The sequence below is a fragment of the Chrysochloris asiatica genome, unplaced genomic scaffold (assembly GCF_000296735.1).
Source record: "Chrysochloris asiatica unplaced genomic scaffold, ChrAsi1.0 scaffold00015, whole genome shotgun sequence".
Classification (NCBI taxonomy): domain Eukaryota; kingdom Metazoa; phylum Chordata; class Mammalia; order Afrosoricida; family Chrysochloridae; genus Chrysochloris; species Chrysochloris asiatica.
In genome coordinates this window covers 167,327-173,672 of record NW_006408533.1, presented here as the reverse complement: position 1 = coordinate 173,672, position 6,346 = coordinate 167,327, and positions in this window count along the sequence as shown.

The window sequence follows — 6,346 nt, the reverse complement described above, 5'->3', positions numbered from 1 at the left end:
GGGCTGGCCATGCTCGCCCCTCTCGTGCTCGGGCGGGGGGCGCTGCCGCCGGACCCACGCGCACGCCTTCTGGGCTGGCTGGCTGCGCGCTCGCCCGCCAACCGGTCGGTGGGTCTGTCCCTGGTCCTCCGGGTCCCCGCAGTCTTCGGCTCCCGGCCCGGGTGTCCGTATTTATAGGTGCGCGCGCCCCGCGCTCGCGCTCCGAAGCGCTCTTTGCAATAACACGGTATCACGTGTGGGGAATGAAACCTGGGAGGAAAACAAAGCCGCAGGCGGCGACCGCGGAAGCAGGCGGCTGGAGGCGAAAGACCCGCGAAGGAGGAAGAGGAGGAGGAAGGGAAAGTGGGGCGGGGATCGGCTGGACAGTCTATTTCCAGGAGTGTTGGTGGCGCCCCGGAAGCGCGGGATCCAGGTGCGGGAGGCGAGCACGCTTCCTAGCGCTCTCAACTCAAACCAGGAATTGGGGTGTGTGAACAGAACCAGTGAATCGCGGAGTGTGGTGTGTTCCTTGGAGAGTTTTGATTATGCAGGACAGTTTTTCTGGTAACACAGAGATTTGGCTGCTGACCGAGTTAACTGGACCCCAAGAAATATAGGTCCTTAAGCAACCGCGAGGCCGGGTTGAACCGCAAGCTCGGTGGACCTTATACAGGGTCGCCATGCGTCGGAATCTACTTGAAGGCACATAGCAACAACATTAATAGTTACGCGAGTTGATCCACAGCCTCTAAGTGTACATATCCACTCCAAAGCTGTCGCTAACATTTGTAGTTGGATCTCATTCATTTGCAGGCCAAAGATGCAGCCCCAAGGTAAAAGCTAGGTCTGGATGCTTCAGAGCTCAGCCGCGTGAACAGTGGGACTAGACGAATTTGATGGAACTTGTCGTTTATTAACATAAATTTTCACTTCGGTGCTGAAACGTGCTTAATTTTCTAGGAAGACCAAGGTGGGCTAACATGACCTCACATCTTCCTTCCTCTTGTCACTTTGCGTTTTGTGCATTATTCCCCCTACTCCCACCCTGCTATAAACTTGAGCTAGGTGCTTTCTGCCACCCATCTTTTTGGCACCTACCATACCTTTCGTAATGATGGGTGGATGATCTTTCCAGAACTGCTACTGGGGTCAGGGAGGGGTGGCAGAGTGCTCGATCCACTCCACTCCACCTCCAAACCCACTATAACACAGTGCTTGTCCTGCATATGGGCCTCACAAGGAACATCAGAACACTGTGCAGGGTTTGACTTGTATGTATTTGACTTACCAAATTCAGTGAGGAATAAACAACTGGTACACTGAGTTGAGCTCTGTGATACCTAAGAAAGGGAGTTACACTTTTCTGAGGGAGAAGCAATGTGTTTTAGATCAGTGGATTAATTTAATTAAAGGTTTAAATTTAGCCCTGGAGATAATGGGTAGCTCTATGTGGAAATTCCACTCCATGTCAAGTTCAGGGAAAGTAAATCCAGTAATGGAGAGCAAATACACACTGTGCTGAGATGCACAGCCAACTCACAGGGTGAGATACCATGGGTTTCAGGTTACATTAGCTGAGGACAAACATTGCATGGTTACCTAAATGAGTAGTTGCTATTCAAATTTTATTTTATGCCATTTTTATGCCTTTTGAAAAATTGGAGCCTGGTTTCTACTTCTTGTTGTTAAGTGCAGTCAAATTGGTTCTGACCCATAGTGATCCTGTATAGGGTTTCCAAGGAGCAGCTGGTGAGCTTGAACTGCAGACTTGGACTTTGCCGTCTGACACATTAGCCCACAGCACCACACCAGGTTTCTACTTACAACAGCCTTATTGCAGCTGTGGTTAGTGTTAGTGTGCTGACAGAAAAGTTTGCAGTTAAATCCCATCAACCTCTCCAGGGGAGAAAGATGTATTCGTTTGCTTTCATAAAGATTACAAGTTTGAAATCCTATGGGGGCAATTCTATCCTATAGAGTCAGGGTCACTATGAGTCAGAATGGATTCCTAAACAAAGGGTTTGGCTTGGTTTTGGTTTACAGCAGGTGCTATCAGCTCTGTGGAATTGAATCAGGATTTTAATTACTTTGTTTAACTAACTACCTTGAAACTTTCATGCCGCTTTTTTACAATTGACTTAATTTACATGACCACTGGCCCTGAAAGGTTGTACTGGAAGACAGTTCTAAAAGACTTTAAGACTGCTCATTTACAAGACAAAAAAACAAGTTGAATGTTACTTTTCTATTACAAAAGTGATGGATGTTTAATTGCAGAATGTTTAGAAAATAAGATAAGCAATGAGAAGAAAGTAAGCATCGCTGAAAGTCTCATCAACTATAGAAATAACTGGTTTCTTTCCCATGTGGATTTTTAAACAAATGTGTAATTATGCTGTTTGTATCTTGTGATTTTTATTATGGTGTGCTCATCTTACCATTTAAAATATTTTTCTAAAGCATCATTTTAATGGCTGCACAGTATTGCTACAGATACTAGAATTTTATAACAAAAATTATGCTTTGTTATTGAAAATTTAGGTTGTACTCATTGTTATCAATTCAATGGTGATTTCTAAATCTTAACTACTATCCAATATTAAGGAGCTCTGGTAGAGTAGTGGTTACGAATTGGGCTGCTAATCTCATGGTCAGCAGTTCAAAACTACCAGCTGTTCCATGGGGAAAAGATGAGGCTTTCTGCTCCCATAAAAATTTACAGCCTCGGAAACCATATGCAGGGTCACTACGAGTCGGAACCAACTCCACGGCACATAACAACAACAGCATCCAATATTAATTCCTCAGGTTAAATAGTGCTAAGGCAAATAGCATATTGAATTTTTAGGCTTTCCACCCAAAAAGATTGTCCCAAATTACATTCCCACCAAGCATGTCAGAATTCTTCTGCTTCCTCACACTCTTACACCCCTTATTAAAAAAAATCAGTATCCACTTAGTTTCCATAAAATCTAATTCCAAATTTTATCAAATGATGAAAAAAGAATCAAGATCTGTTTAACCTCCAAAATAATCCTGTTAATCCCTTCATGTGGATCATGTATGTTGTTGCTGTTTTTGTTGTTAAGTGCCATTGAGTTGGTTCCAACTCATAGCAATCCTGTATAGGATTTCCAAGGAGCAGTTGATGGGTTTGAACAACCAACCTTGCAGTTAGCAGTCCAGATCATGTATGGTGGAGTCAGTTCTGACTAATAGCGACCCTGTACAGGGTTTCTGAGGCTGTAAATCTTTACAGGAGCAGAAAGCTTCATCTTTCTCCCTACAGAACAATGGAACAACTGGTAGTTTCGAACTATTGCCCTTAGGGTTAGCAGCCCAACTCATAACCACTACGGTACCAGAGCTCCTTGGGAATCATGTATACCTGTATATAATTTGTTATTTACTGTATGCCACCACAGTATGACAAAGTGACAGACAAGTGGTGGTATTGGAAGCTATGCCACCAGTATTTAAAACACCATTGGGATCACTCTTAATGGACAGATTTCAGAGGAGCTTCCAGACTAAGACAGGCTAGAAAGAAGGACCAGTGAAAATCTCAATGGCAGCAGAACATTGTCTGATAAAGTACCAGAAGTTGAGCCCCTCTGGTTGGAAGTCAATCAAAATGTGACAGGACTGTTTTCTCTAAGTAGAGTTTTCTCCAAGTAGAGTTAAGTGTTGTGGGTAGGATGAAGCATTTGGAATCTTCATTTGCTGATGAGGCACAACTCAAAATGAGGAGAAACAGCTGCAAGCATCCATTAATAATCATAACCTGGAATGTACTAAGTATGAATCTAGGAAAACTGGAAGTTATCAGAATTGAAAGGGAGCAATTGAAGATCAGTATCCTAAAAATTAGACACAATGGATGTCAGAAAAGCCTCTTAAACTTGTTCTTGAACATAGAGTTGTTGTCAAGTGCCCTGGAGCTAGTTCTGATTCACAGCCTAGCAACCCTGTATAGGACTTCCAAGGAGTGACTGGTGGGTTTGAACTGCCAACCTTGCAATTAGTAGTCCAGTGCTTTTTCTACAACACCACAAGAGTTGTTGTTGTTAGGTGCCATCAAGTCAGTGCCAATTCATAGCGACCTTATGCACAGCAGAACGAAACACTGCCCGATCCTGAGCCAACCTCACTACTGTTGCCACGCTTGAGTCCATCGATGCTGCCACGTGGAGTAGCTAAAACAAAAGAAATGATGAAGGAAAAGACTTGAACAGAAAAATTTCAAAGGGCAGCTCCAGAAGACAAAGTAAAATATTATAATGAAATGTGCAAAGACCTGGAATTAGAAAACCAAAAGAGAACACAGTCAATATTTCTCAATCAATTTCTTGAGTTGCCATATTGAAGAATTATTTGGACAAAATATTGAGTTATGCAGGAAACACCTAAAGAAGGTGGAAGGAACACACAGTACTGAGCCAAAAAGAATTGGTCAATGATCAGCCATTTCAGGAGGGAGCAGATGATCAAGAATGATACTGAAGGTATGTCAAGCTGTACTGAAGGCACTGGTGAAAAACAGTTCTCCAGGAATTGATAGAAAACCACTGGGAACATTTCGACAAATGGATGCAACTCTATACCAAGAAATTTGGAAGACAGACTACCTGGTCAACTGAAGAGATCCATTTTTATAACCATCCCAAAGAATTCCAAAAAAGGTGATGCAACAAAATACAAGAATTACTGAACAATATCATTACACACAGTTAAAATGTTGTAAAGTTACACATAAGTAAAATTTTGCTGAAGATGATTAAAAAATGTTTGCAGCAGTACATAAATAGGCAACTGCTAGAAATCCAAGCCAGATTCAGAAGAGGACATAGAACAAGGGATATCATTGCTGATAGCAGATGGATCTTGACTGAAAGAGAATTCCCGTATTTTATTGACTATGCAAAGGCATTCGACTGTGCATATCATAACAAATTATGGATAACCTTGTGAAGAATGGAATTCTGGAACATTTCATTGTTCATATGTATAACCTGTACATGAACCAGGTGGCAGTCTTTCAAACAGAACAAAGTAATAGTTACTGCGTGGCTTAAAATTAGGAAAGGTTGTGTCATGGCTGTTGAATATTTATTCAATCCATACAATCTGTACACTGGGGAAATAATTCAAGAAGTTGGACTATATGGCATAAGGATTGGAGGAAGACTTATAAAAAACCTGCAGTATACAGATGGCACAAACTTGCTTATTGAAAGCAAAGGGATTTGAAGCATTTACTGATGAAGGTCAAAGACTGCAGCCTTCAGTAGGGCTTCTACCTCAAAGAAAGCAAAATTCCTCACAACTGGACCAATAAGCAACATCATTATGTGGCTGCTGTTGTTAAATGCCTTTGAGTCAGTTCTGACTCATAGTGAATCTATGTACAAAAGAACAATACACTGTCTGGTATCCTATGCCTTTCTCACAATTGTTGCTGTATTTGAGCTTATTGTTGCAGCCACTATGCCAATCATCTCATCAAGAGTCTTCCTCTTTCTTGCTAACCCTCTACTTTACCAAGCATGAAGTCCTTCTCCAAAGACTTGGTCCCTCTTGATAACATGTTCAAGGTACATGAGATGAAGTCTCCTCGTCCTTGATTCTAGGGAGCACTCTGGCTGTATTTTTTTTTTAATACAGATTGGTTCATTCTTCAGTCCACAGTATGTTCAATATTCAACATCATAATTTAAATGCATTTTTGCTTGTTAACACTTTAATCATGATAAATGGAGAAACTATTGCCAATGTTAAGCATTTCATTTTACTTAGATTCATAATCAACACTCATGGATGCAGCAATCAGGAAATCAAATGACATATTGCACTGGGCAAATCTGCTGCAAAAGACTTCTTTAAAGTGTTAAAAAGCAAAGACTTCACTTTGAGGACTAAAGTGTGCCTGACCCAACCCATGGTATTGTCAGTCACCCCATATGCATGTGAAAACTGCACAATGAATAAGGAAGACCAGAGAAGAACTGATTGATGCCTTCGAATTGTTGTGTTGGTAATGAATATTGAATACACCATGTACTGTGAAAAACAAACAAATCTGTCTTGAAAGAAGTACTACAGCCAGAATGTTTCTTACAAGGGAGAATGAGTAGACGGACTAGCCCTTTGACGGAGTCCTAGTGTGGCACTGCAGAATAATGTACTGGACCACAAGGTCAGTTCGAACTGCAAGGTTGGCAGTTCAAACCCACTAGCCACTCCTGGGAAACCCTATACAGGGTCGCTATGGGTCAGAACGGACTCAACAGCACTTAACAACAAGTTCCTTGAGAAGAACATCATTCTTGGTAATGTAGAGGGTCAGTGAATAAGAGGAAGACCACCA